The 17,796-nt window shown below is 37.9% G+C and overlaps 1 protein-coding gene across 17 annotated transcripts in view; it reads left to right on the plus strand.

Annotated features, from left to right (window-relative positions):
• The first annotated feature begins 1,814 nt into the window (after window positions 1-1,814).
• Window positions 1,815-17,796, plus strand: part of baz2ba (bromodomain adjacent to zinc finger domain, 2Ba) — a 250,780-nt gene continuing 234,798 nt past the window's right edge. For 7 of the 17 annotated variants that reach the window (XM_059966476.1, XM_059966475.1, XM_059966488.1 and 4 more), the window contains exon 1: window positions 4,217-4,264. The gene's annotated coding sequence lies outside the window, so the exon portion shown is untranslated. The other 10 variants (XM_059966477.1, XM_059966482.1, XM_059966481.1 and 7 more) reach the window with 5 other exon arrangements.

The following is a 17,796-nucleotide window of genomic DNA, read 5'->3' on the forward strand; positions in this document are numbered from 1 at the left end:
AGATCACTGAAACCTCCAAATTTAATCATTACAATATGAATTTTGTCTAAATAAAGATACTGAACTTTGAAGGAAGAAGCGTGAAAGTGTATGCAATAAAATATGTATCATTAGCTAAATAAGAAAAAAACAAATCTGTTTATAGAATATTTACCGAAAATATGGAGTTAACATTAATGAAGGTGAAATAAAAACAGGAAAAGAAATACTTAGCAGGTCTGGTAACATCTGTGGAAAGAAAAACAAAGTTCTAAGCCAATGAACTTTCTTATGGATGGTAATAGTGCTGAATCAAATGTTTTAAAGCTGTTACAAGGCAAAGAAATGACAAAGTCTGTAAAATTTATTGAGACTAATGGAAAATAATTTTAGTCACCTTGTTATCAAAACAAAATTGAAGATCATTTGAAAAATAATTAAGCAAGGATTATTGGGGATTTTATTTTAAGACATGAAGAACTCAACATTACTTTTTTTAGAGAAATAAAGGAAAGTAAGACATAATGTCTATACTTGAAAATGAGAGTTTGGATCATCTAAAATATAAGCAGATCATATTTCTCATACTGATCTGCGAGGTAAAGGACACAAAAACTAAATTACGTCTGAAAGCGATTCTGTGAAAAAAAAGTTAAATGTGTGTTAATTACAACAGTTAATTGTATAGATAAATGTTTAGTTTGAGGATTAAATTTAGAGCAATAGAAACAGTGAAATTCTGCTCCATTGTGCTATTGGTAGAGGCACACACTGAGTACAGTGTTAAAGACTATTAGAGTCAAAGCATCTAATTTGTGCTTGGTTCAAGTTTCCCAATGGTGATGCCTCGAGGGCACTGGGGACTTGCTTTGCCTCATGCTATAGCCCTATTTCAGAATGAATTTAGGACTGGTATTTAGATACTTGAAAATTCATGTACTTTGTGGGAGAGTTTAAAAATTGGAGCAAAACTACATTTGCAATTGCATGAAAATGGGAAATAGTTGTACAAACTAAAATTAGACTGACATTTTGGTGAGGCGAGTCCTCATTTCTGCTGCTTTGGATTCTTGGCAAAAAAAAACTATTACCTCCTTTATATTCAATGTTATGGTTTGGTTCCTACTTCGTTGTATGACTGCACCTTCATAATACATTGCCTCTGCAACATTTTTAAAATGTACAAATCCTATATTCATGTACTCTCTCCCGTTTTTTTGAATTTTCTGAAGATACTGATGAAAGCTAGCAGCAATAGTTGTATAGCTAGCAGGCACTCTCATTCAAGGCAAGCATAAACCTTATTTATAAATGTCAGTGTGATGTTACATCATGGAGAAGTAATCCCGTACTCACAAAATATCCATAACCATATACTTTGGAAGTAAAATGTATCCCTGGTTGATTTTTGCTCCCTAACTTGGCATTAGCTGTTGTCAAGATGTCACACCATTGTGGGAGCCCAAATAATATTCTCTTGAAACCTTTTGCTTTCCTTAGAATATTTATACAATTATACCTACATATCATGAATAGGTAAATGGATTGAAAATTTCATTTTGTAATTATACAACATATTTTGGTTGAATTGAACTGCACATAAACTGATTTGATATGTATTTTTTGTGAATAATTATAAGAGAATGATATTTGATTTGGAAAAGGACATCTGTGATACACAAATTAACTTATTTACTTCAACATATCCCTGTAAACACACACACACACATAGTACTGTGCAAAAGTCTTAGGCATATATAAAAAAATCTGTAAGCAAAGATGCTTTCAAAATAATGAAATGTAAAGTTTCTAAATATCAAAAAAAATACTTTGAAGAGCAGAAAACAATGAAAAACTAAATCAAATCAATATTTGGTATGACCTTTAAAACTGCATCAATTCTCTTTGGTACACTGTCGAGCAGTTTTATAAGAAAACTAGTTGGTAGGTTGTTCAAAGCATCATTTAGAACACAGTTCTTCTGCAGACTTTGGCTGTTTCTTGCTTCTGTGTATCCAGGTAATTTCAGATAGGCTTGATGATGTTGGGATCAAGGCTCTGCGGAGGCCATATAATCTGAAACCATATAAAAAATCTAGGGTGCCTAAGACTTTTGCACAGTACTGTGTGTGTATGTAACTTGAATAATATAATACAATTAGTTGCTTTTGCAAGGTATAAAATTTATTACATTGCAAAAATAGGATAGTTTTGATTAATTAAAAATTAGTCTTGATTATTCCCGATGTAATCATAACCCACTTGTTACTTTTCACAAGTAGTTGTGCGAGAACCTTCATAAAATATAATTGTCATATGCAACATTTTACAAACATTTGTATATTTACATTTTCTGACCAAACAGAATAGAAAAGTTATATTGACTCTACCTTGTTTTAAAACTAGCATTGTCCAGACTAATATATTTCTGATAATACTTTGCCCAAAGTTGCCACTGTAGCACAAAAAACTAACATTACAATTCTATGATTTAATGCTAAAATACATATAGAAGTTTTATTATGTACTACTTGAACTTTATGCTTTTAACATCCACTAATATTTTCTGTCAAATACTTATATTCTGTTAATACATATAATCAATTATTTTATGTATTCAAATAATTGAATTCAGATTTGTTTTGTTCCTGCAAATGTTACTCAAGTAATGGTCACTGGTGTTGCTTCCCATATTGCACGAACATTCTTGATTTGCAAGCATAGCCGGATATGTTAAAATAAACAGTGGTCTAACATACTCCTCTATAGCAATGACATAATTTGGTTAATGTAAATGAAAGTTGTTCATTAAAAATTATTAATCTAATAATTAAGTGAAAACATTTACAAGTCATGGGGGTTCACAAGAATTGCATCTTTCTAATGGCAATGAAGACGATTTGTATTCCGTTCAAGTTAAATGTTTTGTTTTCTAGTTTTGATAAAATTACTACCCGTTATACGGAAGCGATCAAATTTGTATTCCCGGAATGTAGCAGTGAAAAATCAATAACTGCAAGCACAGCGCAGCTGTCTACTGCAGATCCTTTGGTCAGTTATTATCAAAATAATTAATACCGAATAACTAATTGAACACTTCGTTTATTTTACAGAAGAATGTTCTTCCAGCATTTTTAAATGTTAGCACATTTACCGCAAAATGAATGTAAAGATTTCCACACAAGATGCTTTCTTAAGACTCACGATTTGAATAGTTATATTTCCTATGTGTGCGTGCATGGATTGCAATCACTTATGTTACAAATGACCGCGGTAAAGCTGAGCTGACATTCGCATCGCCTGCAAAAAAAGGGATGAGAAGCTTTTATAATGAATTACTCGGCTGTGCATTTCTCACGTGCCCACAATCTAGTATATAATCCTTAAGCATCAAGAAGTGTATTTTAAAAGCGATCTTGCCGTTGATCGAACCGATAAAAGGAGAACTATAATGTACTAATTTTTGCTGCCGCTAGCTGATAGCTGTTGGTTTCATTTAGGAAAATGTTTCTTGTAGCAGTAAGTTTCATTGTTTGAGCCATGCCTGACGTCACCAGTTCGTGAACCACATGCATTGAAGCTGAAAAAGTCTCGGTCTCCCTCACAGCTTCTGGTGAATTAACGAATTCTCCCCTTTCTCCTCCCGCCTCAGTTAAAAAAAAAGTTTCGAAACGAAAACAAGAACGTTAAGAAATAATTCCACCATCTGTCCTCTAACTCTCGACGTATCCGGAAGGGAAGTCGATGACATCTGCGAGCTAGGTGAGTTGCATTTTCTTTCTGAAAAAAAATAAACACCAAGTGTGGGGGGGGCAGCTGAAATATTAGTGAGGGGGCAAATCGTGGAAAGGTTGGGGCCCCTGAAGCTCTCGGGTTGCTCGGTAACGTCCAGCCGGTGAGGCTGAGTCTTGTTCGCTCTTCACTTTGTGTCTCTAACCGTCTCTGTCTTACATGTCGCTTTAATTAGATCCTTTTGTAACTGCGAGCTCACTGGAGACGGACTTTTCCCTTTAAACACCTCAACGGACAGATTTTTTAAACAACAAACCGTACCATTTTCCACTGGATTTCTGTCAGTCGCGTTACGGTGTGTGTTTTCCTTCTGATTTATTTCGGAGAGCGGGCGCTTTGTGTTCCGCTCGCACCCAGTTTCCCATCCACTTTCTCTCCCGTAGTTTATTTTTCAAACGGGGTGGTGGGGGGGGGGGGGGAGAGAGAAAACAAACGGACGCGACGCGGAGCGGGATCGCGGCCGGCGGCCCTGTCCCCGGGCCCGGACAGGCAGGTGGGCGACCGGTGAGGCCGAGGGCAGAACCCCGGGCCGAGTGGTTTGGCGAGCCGGTGCCAGTGCGGACAGAGCCCGTGACTCGGAGTGGGTGGGGTGGGGTGGGGTGGGGTGGGGGGTGGTGTGAAGCGGGCCCCCCTCCCCAACGCTGCCCCCTCTGCCCTCCTCCTCATCCCTTTGACAGTCCGGCCGCCAGGCGAGTTGGGCCGGGCTAAGCGACACGGCCTCGGTGTCACCCAGCTGCGTTCCCATCCTCTCCGTCAGCTCCGGGCACACAAACACCGCCGCGATTCATTCAGATCAATTAGGCGATAACTCTTATTAAAATAAATCTGGCTGGTCCCCCCCCCGCCCCCCAAGGTTACGTGCCCATGTCCGGCCGCTCTGCTCTCTTTCCCCTGCCGCTCCATCTCTGCCCCTCTCCCCTCCTCCTCGCTTTGTATCTCCGCTGCTTCCTTATTCAGGCCGGCTGCAGGCGAGTTGTTGAAATTTATCCCTTTGTGTATATTACAATATCCTCCATTTTTCTTTTCAAAACAACAACCCTTCGCCATCTTGGGTAATGTTTTTTAAAAGCCTTTTGTTTGCAGGAAGACTTTTTTTAAAAAAAATAAAAGACAACCTAAAGTTAGGAATCGTTTCGGGGGTCAGTGACGTCATATAAAGTTTTAGTAAAATTTACCAAGTCTTGTGTTTATGGTTGTTTGTTCCTTGTCCTATTCTTGAAAAGGACTTTGTTTCTTTCAACTTCTGGCTGTTGCCAGCTTGAGTTGCAAGCTTTTTAAAAATGAAACTGTAGAAACTTCAGATAAGCTTTATTAGGGCTGGACTTGCCAATATCAAACCCAGTCGTAAAATTGGGCAATTTATGCACAGGGAAAGATGCTGCTGCTTTGTCGACAGTATACTTATGGTTTGTTTTTATGTGAAGGAAAACAACTTCAACAGTGGTACTTGAAGAGTTAGCATAAATAGATGAATATGTTTATGAAATGAACAGGGAATGAATATTGGAGTGTCAGCACTTCATACTGAATGTATTATAGACACCCTTGCAAATGTGAACATTTTAAACAGCAATAAATGCTGACATTTTATTTGGTTTAGTATGGGAAGCGTTTTCTAAATTGCCCACTGAGGTACGAATCTCGAATTGTAGACGTATCTATAAATACAGTATGCTTGTGAACGGATTCCCACGTTTCCTAGAACAATATTGATTCTTACAATCCTATTTATATTTCTTCAGAACGAGGTCGTTTTGGAAATGCATATTCCTTGTATAAAGTTGCATAAAATATGAATTTGTACCATCCAAAATCTTAAAACATCCATAGTACCTTCAGATGATGCCTTCATCTCCATTTTTTGATTTGTATTAATTTTGAAGAGTACTACATGTAACTTTTCAATTATAGTGCTTATTTCAACATGATTGGCAGTGAACACAAACCTGTTTTGAATTTGTTTTAAAATTAAACTTATTACTGACTATATCCACGTGTTAGATTTGTGCAAGTTTTTATATACATAGATTACAGCTTTTCATTGTACAAAGTTCTGTGGGTATCTTGACAGAAAGTTTAAAAAAAAATAAAGTTGGAATGCCAGCCAGAGTCGTCAGTATTCTAACTTGAAAATGCTGTCAGGGCTTTTAAGTGGTTTTGTGGTTTGTAAGCTGCCATTTTTTAAAGTGTTTGTAGTGGGCAAATTTTGAAGACGTGGAGGATTCTCTTTTATTGTGAATATTTGTAATTAATATTCTGAGAAAAGAACGCAGTGTAACAGGATACTTTCAATATTAGTAGCAAACCCACTCCTATCTTGGGGTTAATTTTTTTTCTGGAAATGCAAAAGCCCAAACAGCAGATGGCTTTAAATTATACATGCAACAAAAGCTTGCAAGATTTGGCAGATTAAGCAGGGGAGATAAGCTGATCAAAGAAAAACAAAATATTGGTGCATCATGATTGCATTTCTTTTGCAAAGTTGCTTGAAATGCTGCATTTTTATTGTTGGATTTTTCCCCGTTTTATAGGAGTGATACTAATTTGTGTGAGATTTAGGATATATGTACAGGTTTCCTTATTGCCATTGGGACCTAGCATTTTTGGTGCTGAAAACCAATAAGTAAAAAAAAATCCAAATTTATAGGATTAGGTTATTGAAGCAGAACCTTTTTTTAAAAAAAAAGAAGAGTAGTGTGGACACTTAAGTGAAATATTAAATAATGATGTGAACTTTGCAGCTGAAATGCAGTATGCTTCTGATTTTATTCCACAAAGGTTCTACACCTCTGCTTAAAAGAAAATATATCAAAGCTAACCTTCTTTTACAGTAACACCAGTTGGCATCAATTATTATTTTGTCCCAAGGACAAAAATGAATCCTGAAACAAAATTGCATTGTCAACCAAATAAGCACAATATATCTGCAGGTGTTTGAAACATTTAATATTTGTCATCTTAAAACTTTAGATGCAACATTTTGTTGGTTATTGATTGCATACCTTATTTTTAAAAATAAAGCAATATTAATGTGCATTAAGGCTGTCTTAATTAGCTTAATGCCAGCCATCAGAATTATTTGTGTGAAAGTTGGTTGTAGTGTTAATGATATTATTGGTAAATCACTTTTTTGTTGTTAAAAATATGTTAATGCACTTAAAACAAAAAAAATACAAAGCTGTGCTTGTATTTCTTTGTTTAGCTGTTTTTTGTTATGTCAGATGAAATATGAAGGAGCAGATGTTTTGCCAAACATCCTGATGTGCTCATTTCCTTATGGGAGTGTATGACTTTTTCTTCTGATCATTGCGTTGACAGCTGCTTGATTTCATGGAGCTGCTAAGAACCCATTAGTGGTGTCATTGAATTGAAACCGAGCAGTCACTCCCAGCTTGAATTGTAATTCCAAATGTCTTCAATTGTTGTATATCTGCAACACCAGAGATTTTAATATCACTATTTGATGAGGTTTGTTCCCTGCATGCTTGTTTTGCATTGCCGATGTAAGGAATAAACATGGGCTTGCTCTGTTTAATGATATTTTGTTTTATGGAAATTTTACAGGAGCACTTCATTACTGTAAAGTCCATGAAGCTAATAATTCAGGTGTTAATAATTCCGTGGTAATTTATTAAGTATCCAGGCAACCTGTCACGAGTACTCATGAGTATTTTGTACCAGAAATAATTGAATTAGTTCATTTTTTTGAAATTCCTATTCCTGTTAACAAAAACAAATCTCTGGGCCCAAATCATCCCAAGGAATATTGAGTGGAAGCTGTTTGGTCAGTTTATTGAGTGTGTGCCTAAGTTGTCAATTGAAGTGGTCTCTATGATGTCTGCCATCAAAACAAAAACTGTTTTAGTTGTAGAGACTTTGAAGATATTGAATGCATATTGAAGATGTTGCTGGAATTCTAGTAGAACAATTTTGTTGCTGGAATTAAGCAAGCTTCCTTAATTTCTGAATTGGAAATTACTGCCTCTTGAGCTTTTATGAATGCTTTCTTGCTTTAAAAGTGTGAGGCTTTAGGTCTCTTTCTATGTTAGCAAGTAGTTGTTAGAGTGTTCTTGATAATGCCTTAACTCTTGGGGTGAATGGCCTGCTCCCGTGTTCTGTTGTGCATCATCCAGGTATTGTAGTGAAGGATTGTATTAACAGAACTTTATGATCTTGTATTCAGTAATTCTTGATTTGAAAATTCCTGCTATATTTTAGCATTGTTGTGTTAAAGGCTATATGTGTGTACAGGTTGTTTTCTGACCCCTCCCTTTGAATTGTATGATGATGTAATTAGACTCTGCTCACTGATTATGTGTACTGTATCTTTTCATCTTGATTTTTTTTTAGGGGTCTTTTTGGATCTGTTTTGAACTTTAATCTGATCCACTTTTTATTCTCTTTAATGTACTTCTATTTTCATTCCCAAAATGCTGGAGAAACTGAGTGCTTGGATTTCCTGAATCTGCAGATTTTCTTTTGCGTTTTTGTTCATTCCTTTGACTTTCATCCTGATTTCTTGTGCTTACATTGTTCATTCTTTCTGGGATTTTTTTTTCCTGGACCTTCAGTCCTTGTATTTATCAGTGGATGATCATACTTTGCTTTGCTGTTAATGCTGAATCCTCTGTTGTGCTATGAAGGTTTACTTATCTGTTAAGTTGTGGTAGAACAAAAGAGAATGATCTGTTCTGTGTTTCTTTGTAATAATGTGGAGGTTATATTTAGTAGATATAAAAAATGTAGATATTTGATAAAGTTGAAACTTGTTAACAAACTTCCAATTATGGGAATCAGTTGTGAAATTTGTGTATTTCAGTCTGAATATTTCTTTATTTCATTTATTGAAATAGTGCACAGGTCCTTCCGGCCCTTTCAAGCCGTGCTACCCAGCAATCCCCAATTTAACCCAGGCCCAATTAACCTACCAACAGGTATGCCTTTGGACTGTGGGAGGAAACCAGAGCACCTCGAGGAAAGCCACGTGATCATGGGGAGAGCGTACGAACTCCCTTCAGGCAGAGTCGGGAATTGAACCCAGGTTGCCTGTACTGTAAAGCATTGTGCTGACCATTACACTATTGTGCCAGCTTACATCTATTGTAAAGTTACCGTTGATATATTATACCTGAAGTATATGTGGTAAATTTAATAATTTCCTTAAGAAATGAATTTAGAAAATAGAATTATGACAAGGTGAAATCTTATTGAACTAAACGGAAATTGAAACTTCATAGTTCAGTCTCACAATTAACATGACTTTAACTTTGTAAATTAAAATCATAGAAGCAGTTGCATGCTGACAGTTCTTTCACAGATTTACCAAGATTTACGCAAGCTTATCTATTTCTGTACAATTTTATTTTTACTTTAGTTCCAGCAAGGTTCGTGGGTGCATTTTTGATAGCTCAGAATTATAGAAGTTGGATCCTTTCTGTAGTTTAGCTTGAAGGCTAAATTTTAAACAAAATTCTTTTAGATTTTATTTCGTTGATGAGCTGCTGGTAATTAAAGTCGTGACAAAGAGGAATTGTGCCTCAAATAGTAAATAGATAATTTGATGGACATCTTCATTTGTTGACTCTTCCCTACAATATGGGCAGTAATCAGTAGCAGCTTGAATAATAGTCCCATGGCTTATTATATATTTTTTCTTTGCACTTGCTACATTTCTTCAGTGGCATGTAACTGTCCTTGAATCTTCTGCAGAGAGATGCAAAATCAAACAGGTCAGCAGTTTTTTTTTTGTTGGTACTTTCACTGATCAGAATTTTGAAACAAAGGAAATGTCCAGAAAGCAGCTGCAGTAAAAAAAATTACCAGCATTTAATCATTGCCATTTTAACTGCCAAATGAAAAAGTGTACCTTCAGCACAATATTTCTAATAACAAGCTTGATATTAATAAGTAGCACAAAATGTTGAGTTGCAATTTGAGGGTGTTAAAATGTAAAACTGGTTAATTATAATAAGAAATGAAGATGAAAAGATCCAAATGTGCAGGATCATTGCACTGATCCTACATAGTAGACCAAGTATACCACCCTTGACGAGAGGCATCAGTATAATTATTGAGGTGGTATTTTTATGAAGGAGATAATTATGTTTTTACCCTGTTTTTCTTGGGCTCTCCACAGCAGATACTCGTTAATCACAAGAGCATTATTCCTGGTGAGGGCAGAGAGGTTCATCAAATTGGTAGTTGGTTTAGTGTTAAGAACTGTGCTGAAGCTCTTAAAGGAAGGGCATAAATAAATCTGGGGTCTTTGTATGCAAACCCTAGAGGTTAATACTGTATAATTCAGTGTCCTTTCTCTGTTTTCTATGATTGATGTTTTTTTTAAGGATTTGAAGCTTGATGCAAGTCTTCCAGTAGGTCATGGATGACACCTTCTGATTGGTCAAATTTCAGTGTGCGGGGGAGGGGAGGCCTTGAGTATGCTGCAGAGATTGCTGATTTTCTCTGAGATCATTGTCATATTGCCTGTGCAGTTATAAGAACATCGGAATGATTGACGTCTCCAACTGTGATAATAGAGGCCGGTATTTCAAATGCCAGTAGTTTTGCCTGTTTGTTCTTCAGATTAACGCTGTTTGCACTTTTAACACGGCTAGCATGTTTTACATGAATGAACTACTGAATTTTTTGCTGTAGAAATAATACTGAGATTTGCCTGTTGGAGGAGAGGTTGCCTCAATAATTTACGGCAGTGATAGCAAGCATACTTCCATTTGCAGATTTCATAAGGCTTGCACATCAGAACTGCATTGGATAGCAATAGTTTCTATTGATCTTCTTCATTTAGGAATCTGGTCACTTCTGTCACATAGTCTTTCATTAGTGCTGTGCTTGCAGCATAGCTTCACTTTTGAATTAATAATGTAGATTAAATTCATAAAATGGTGAGATATAGATCAGTGTTACAAACTGTAAAGTTGGTAGTCCGTAGAAGCATACTAAAGCTAAAATTATTTAAGAATTCCATCATGTTTTTTTTGATTAGGACAATGGTGAAGTATTTTTTTTGAAATAGAGAAAATATTGGAACTATTCAGCAGGTCAGATCTGTTGGAAGAAAACCAACTGCTTCTTTTTCCACAGGTGCCATTTCTTGTTTTTGTCAGCTATTTTTAAAGAATTCCAACAGCTGCTGTACTTTCTTGTGAAAAGTGGCCTTTCTTATACTTTAGTTGCCTTTTTTAAAATTTGCTTGGTTTGAGCTTGGTTTTGCTTGGTTTAATACATATACAATGTAAACAGTGATGATGAATGATTTAGGTTTTCTATCAACAAGCATTATCTGAAGTAGGGAACATTTCTTTATCGTCAGTTTTTAAATTTAGCTTGTTAATAGACAGACTTGTTGCCATGGAACAATCAGCTATTGCCCTCCAAGGACATATTTTTGTGAAGTATCCCAAATCATTTTGCTTCGGACAATAAATTTTGCATCTTATTTTACTTCTTTACTCCTCACCTTCATGGTCCATCCAAAACAAAAAAAAAATTATACTAACACGAGGAGATCTGCAGATGCTGGAAATTCAAGCAACACACACAAAATGCTGGTGGAACACAGCAGGCCAGGCAGCATCTATAGGGAGAAGCACTGTCGATGTTTTGGGCCGAGACCCTTCATCAGGACGCTAACTGCTTCTATCATGAAAATCAATGGTGAAAATTGGGGCACAGAGTTGAGGGCTTGTTGATAAACTTATTGCAATTGTTAGACTGAAATCCATGACTTGTTTTCCTTGGATAAGGATGTGGAAGTTACTGTATTTACTCAAGACTTGAAAATATTTTGAACAATTTTGCACTTGTAACAGAATGCACTGAACAAGTGCATAAACAGTCATAGCCTGCCTTCATTTTGATCGTGCCTCACCTGCAAATTGTAATAGCCATTGTTATTTGCATTTGAGATGGTGATAATGAGCCATCTTTTTCAGTAGATGTCATGGTGAAAAGATTTGGGGTTCTTGTGTTGTGCCCTTGCGATAATAAAAGGGTGGTAGTGATATCATTCTGTGCCAGGCTGGCATATAATTTGGAGTTATTCCACAGCTGTGGTATTTATCCTCTGAGCAAGTCAAGGCTCCAAGATGGCAGTAAGGCCAGTTTCCTGCTGCCTTGGAAGTTTGTACATACTAGGGTGATGTGCTGGGCAAGGTTGGGGATGGGGAAGATCCTTTGCATGCACAAACTGAAATTAAACTGGTGTGCCTGCAGTCTCCTGGGGGTACGGCGCTGTGTTCCAGCCAGGATAGTGATCTCTCACTAGCTTTCCTTCCTTCCTTTCCCCTTCTCCCTCCTTCCTTTTTCAGGTCAGAGTCGATGACTGAGTGGCCTAATTCTATTCCTGCATTGTACAGTCTTCTATGTGTCTGGGTTCTTCCAGTGGGCAGTTGTAGTGAGTTCAGGTGATTGAGTTGCTGTAAAATATGTTGTGTATGTATATGTATTATTTTGTTGTGGAAGGAGTAATTGAGTATGTTTATAGGGAATGCTAATCAAGTTGACAACTTAATTGTGTGAAGCTCTTAAACTGTTGGAGCTGAACTTAACTGGGTGGCGCGGTAGCATAGTGGTTAACACAATACTTTACAGTATGGGCAACCTGGGTTAATTTCCCTCAGCTGTCTGTACATTCTCCCCATGACCCCGTGGATTTCCTCCAGGGGCTTCGGTTACCTCCTACATTCCAAAGCCGTACCAGTGGGCGAATTGGCCACTGTAAATTGTTCGGTGATTAGGCTCAGATTAAATTGGGAGATTGCTGGGCGGGGTAGCTCAAAGAGCCGGAAGCACCAGGTCTATTCTACGCTCTATCTGAATAAGTAAGTAAGACTTGTATTGCACATGTGCGGTGTAAGTGGTGGCAGATTTTAGGGGTGTTAAATGAGGAATCTTGCACCTCCTTTCAACAACCTCCCCCCCCCCCGCCCCCCAAAGGCTCTAGTTCACTTTGATTTCTATTTGTTGAAGGCTTTCATATGGATGGGGAAATTTGCCAGAAGTAATGTTTTTGTGTTTCAAGTGGAGGTGATTGAACTTTCAATATTAATCCATACTTTGGATTAAACCATCAAAAGTGAGGGAAGGACATTTGTTAAACTCCAGAGTGTTGTTCCTTTTGAATTATTTGCTCTTCACCTTCACTCACGGCAGATCACTCCTTGATTCTGTAATATTTACTGCAGTCCATGGAGATAACTGGCATAGATTTTGTTTTGTTTCAGTTGTGTTATGAATTTTTGAAATGGTGAAGTGTCATAATGAATATTTGGAATGTGGAACATGGCCCAGCACCAGGCCATTAGGCCCACAATGTCTGTGCTGAATATGATGCTCAATTAAACTAATTCTCTTCTGTCCGTGCACGATCCATATTCCTCCATTCCTACATGTTTAAGACTAGCAGCCTTTTAAATTCCGCTGTTGAATCTACTTCCATCTCTTGCTCTGGCAGCCTGTTCCGGGTACCTACCACATTCTTATCCTACATATCTCCTGTGAACTTTCCCCACTCTCCTCTTAAGTGCATATCCTTTAATAATTGACATTTCCACCCTAGCTCTTCCTATCATAATGTTATAAACTTCAATCAGTTCTCTCGTCGGCCTCTAACGCTTCAGAGAAAACAATTCTTGTTGTAACTAATGCCCTCTAATCCAGGCAGGATCCTGGTAAACTTTCTCTGTACTTTCTCCAAAGTCTCTACATGTAATGGGAGCAACCAGAGTTACACAGCAAATTTACTAACCCACATAGAAAACCTACTCAAGATTGTGCCGAGCATGTCCCTACTCTAGAAATTACTAGGCTTACCTATAGCCCTCTATTTTTCTAAGCTCCATGTACCTATCCAAAAGTCTCTTAAAAGACCATATCGTATCTGCCTCCACCACCGTTGCTGGCAGCCCATTCCACGCACTTGCCACTCTCTGAGTAAAAAAAACTTACCCTTGACATCACCTCTGTACCTACTCCCCAGCACCTTAAACCTGAGTCCTCTTGTGGCAACTATTTCAGCCCTGGGAAAAAGCCTCTGACTATCCACACAATCAATGCCTGTCATCATCTGGTACACCTCTATCAGACCACCTCTCATCCTCCATCCCTCCAAGGAGAAAAGGCCGAGTTCACTCAACCTATCCTCATAAGACATGCTCACCAATCCAGGCAACATCCTTGTACATCTCCTCTGCACCCTTTCTATGGTTTCCACATCCTCTCTGTAGTGAGGCAACCAAAACTGAGGTACAGTACTCCAAGTGGGGTCTGACCAGAGTCCTATATAGCTGCAATCCACCTATCTACGTTTTCATCCAAGTCATTTATATATATCACAAGCAACAGAAGCCCTATTAGTCTCTGTTGAACACCACTGGCCGTGGATCTCTTGAGAGTAATGTATTACTGCATGCTGTGGAACACCACTGACCTTGGGCCTCCATTGAGAGTAACACCATTCCACCTGTGCCTCTGTTTTCTCTGAGTAAACCAATTCTAAATTCAAACTATCAAGTCACTTTATTACTCTACTGTGTTTACAAAATGTAAGATTTTTTTTGTTTGATCAGAAAACATACCTTGATAAGTAAATGAAGTTTCCCTCTTCTTGAGTTCAGACCCCGTTATAATACAGGGAAATAAACTTTGAAGAGAGTTTACAGTTTACAGTTGAGCTTTGAAATTGCCCTTTTTAAGAGTTAAGCGCAGGTAATAGAAAACAGGAAAAAAAACATATTGAAGTAATCCATATGATGCAGGCAGATTCCATATTGTCCCCATTTATTTAAAGTGAGAAGATTTTAGTATTTTGGGCTTGATGGCCTTGGGCTTTCCGCTGAATCAGACCTCTTCAAATCAGGTTCCATTTTGCATTGTGAACATACAATCCGGGCTGCGGTTTCAATACAGTTTATAAGGAAGAGTTGTGTTGGGGTACCTGTTTTTGTTTTGAGAAACATTTGTCCAAGGCCCAGTTTTATTTAGTGTCATGGGATAGAACATAGAATAGAACAGTACAGGAAAAGGCCCTTCGCCCACATGTTGAGCCAAATCTGCAAAAAAGTAAATCAAAGTCCCCCAAAATCTAGTACCTCCTACCTACACGATGACCATATCCCTCCATCTTCCTCACGTGTGCTTATCTAAACATCTCTTGAAAGCCTCTTGTGTATTTGCCTCAACCACCATACCAGGAAATGCATTCTAGGCACCTACCCCACCCTGAGCAAAAAAAAAAAATACCCCTCACATTCTCTTTAAACCTACATCCACTCATCTTCAATGCATGCTCTCTGGTATCAGTCATTTCTACCCTTGGATCTTTAATGCATATTTTCCACAATGAAAACAATTTTTAAAAAGGCTGTACATTAAACAAGTATTGCAGTTGGAATGGTAAGAATTCTGACATACTGCACACCTGACCAGTATTTGATTGTACCCAATACTTGACCTAAACTAATACCTCAAAAACAGCTTATTGCTGTTTTAGCACCTACTCTTTCTGCCATCATGCTGCATGCATATTGGTCAAAGTTTTTCCTTACTTTGCAACAATGGCATACTTTAAAATGAGTTTCCAGTCTTTTTAATGCCATGGATCCCTACCATTAACTGAGGGGGTTTGTGGACCCCAGGTTGGGAACCCCTGCTTTACAAGTAATTGTCTCCAGGTTTTTTTTTGGAGATTTTCGTTGTTCGAACTTCAAAGTAAATTTAATATCAATGAACATGTATGTCGAATTTGAGATTCATTTTCTTGCCGGCATTCACAGTAAATGCAAAGAAGCACAATCGAATCAGTGGGAAATTGCACATAACAAAGATGGACAAACAACCATTGTGCAAAAAGAAAAAAAATAACTAATATTGAGAACATCATTTGTAGAGCCATTGTAAGTGAGTCCTTAAGTTGTGGAATCATTTCAGTGTTGGTATGAGTGAAATTATCCTGTCTGTTTCAAGAGTCTAATGATTAAGTGGATGGTTCCTGGACATGGTGGTGTGGGACTTTCTGATGGTGGGGGTCTGTGATGATGGATGCTGCTTTCCTGCGAGCTCCTTGTAGGTGTGCTCAGTGATTGGGGGGGGGGGGGGCGCTTTTCCTGTGATGGACTGCCTGTATCCACTACTTTTTGTTTGCTTTTCTATTCAAGGGCATTGGCATTTCCGTACCAGTCCGTGGTGCAACCAGTCAGTATACTCTCCACCACACATCTGTAGAAGTTTTAGATAACATGCTGAATCTGTGCAAACTTCTTAAAAAAAAGTATAGGTGCTGCAATGCTGTCGTTTGCAATGGCAACCTGCTGGATCCAGAACAGATCCTCCAAAATGAAAGTTACTCACCCTCTGCACCTGTGATCCATTGAGGACTGGCTCATAGACCTCTAGCTTCCTTCTGTAGGGACGTGGAAGGTGCAATATAATGAAAATTTTTCTTTTAGTATCTTCAGATGAGCTCGTCAAAAATCAGTTGTTATTGGTGACAGTCAGGAGCTGTAGGCAGGAGCGTTATCTTGTCACAGGCGTACCAGTGGAAGGGTGTCGCAGAAGCAGCTAGTTATAATTATGGCCTATGTTTTGAATTAGTTACTGGTGTTTTTATTTTTGATAACAAAGAAATGTCTACAATTTCAGTGTGTGGAAGCAGTTCTGATAAGTTATTATTCTTCATGATTTACTTTTAGTGCCATTTAAATGAATATTGGGTTTTGGCTATGATCAGTATAGATTTGTATGTCAGAAGTTTTGGCACCATGTTTTGTGAATTAATCAGTTTTGTCAGGGTAATTTGGTTATGAACTTTACAATTTGGGTACTCCTTTTGCTTTTAAATAGATGGATCAGGTGGAGTTGGGTGGTGTTCGTTATTTGGCTTAGAGCGTGTGAGAATAAATTGGTATATGTAGTCTGTTGCAAGCCAGCTGGTAGTGTAGTGGCATCAGCACTGGACTTTGGTCCAGGGTTTGAAACCAGCTGGCTTCTTGCTGCGTTGAGTGCCGAGCTGGCAACTTGGCCTTGTAAGAAAAAGAAATGGCAAAAATACTCCCCATTGTGCCATGAGGCATGAAAAGGAACAATAACATAATCTGTTGCAATTGTGAGTGTAGATCAAGTTCTACCATAACTTGCCACTGTTGTGTTCTTTATACAAGTTCTAGTTATGTTCTTCCAGAATATGTTTCTTTATGAGTAACCCATGTTACGTGTAAAGAACACAACGGCCACTTCTGCTTAAAGTTCTGGTTTAAGATGGCACTGGTGAAGCACAGTGATGACTTGCTGGCAGCAAACATGACCATTAAATACTTTATTATTCCTGCTTTCTCAAAACAGTCTCTGCACTCAATAGTCTGTAACTGTAGTGTGAACTGGAGTCTCAAAGGTGTAGGGCAGTTACAGTGTAGTGTGTGTGGCTCGAATGGAGGCAGTGAGTCCCGGGTCCAAAAGTGGGGAATGAGCCAATGTTTGGCCATTCCTGGAGCAGACTGAACTGACACTGTGGCTTGCAACTAGCGGGCTGCTGGATCAGCTGTGACTAGCTTCGTGGCTGTGGGCTCACTATTGTGAACTTCAGTCTTGAATGTTATTTTCTTATTTGTATGATTTGCTTTTTTCCTGCACGTACAATGTTTGGTCTGTTTTTTGATTTTTTTTTTTGTTTCCTTGTTGTGTGACTGCCTATAAGGAGATGAATCTGAAGGTTGTATGTAGTATACATACCGTACTTTGAACTCTTTGAACTTTGTGCTTCAATGGTGATTTGATATGGAATGGATATGGGTAACATTTTCTTTTGTGAAATTAGGGCAGACACACTTTAAAGTCCCATATTCACCAGAGAAACTTTTTTTGCTTTTTTTTTAAAGAAACCATATTCCTCACATAGTTGATTATATAGAAATACTCAATAGCCACTTTATAAGGTATACTTGTATGCTTGCTCATTAATGCAAATACGTATCTAATCAGCCAGTCATCAGGCAACCACTCATTGCATAAAAT

Source organism: Hypanus sabinus, chromosome 4, assembly GCF_030144855.1.
Source record: "Hypanus sabinus isolate sHypSab1 chromosome 4, sHypSab1.hap1, whole genome shotgun sequence".
In the NCBI taxonomy this organism is placed as follows: Eukaryota; Metazoa; Chordata; class Chondrichthyes; order Myliobatiformes; family Dasyatidae; genus Hypanus; species Hypanus sabinus.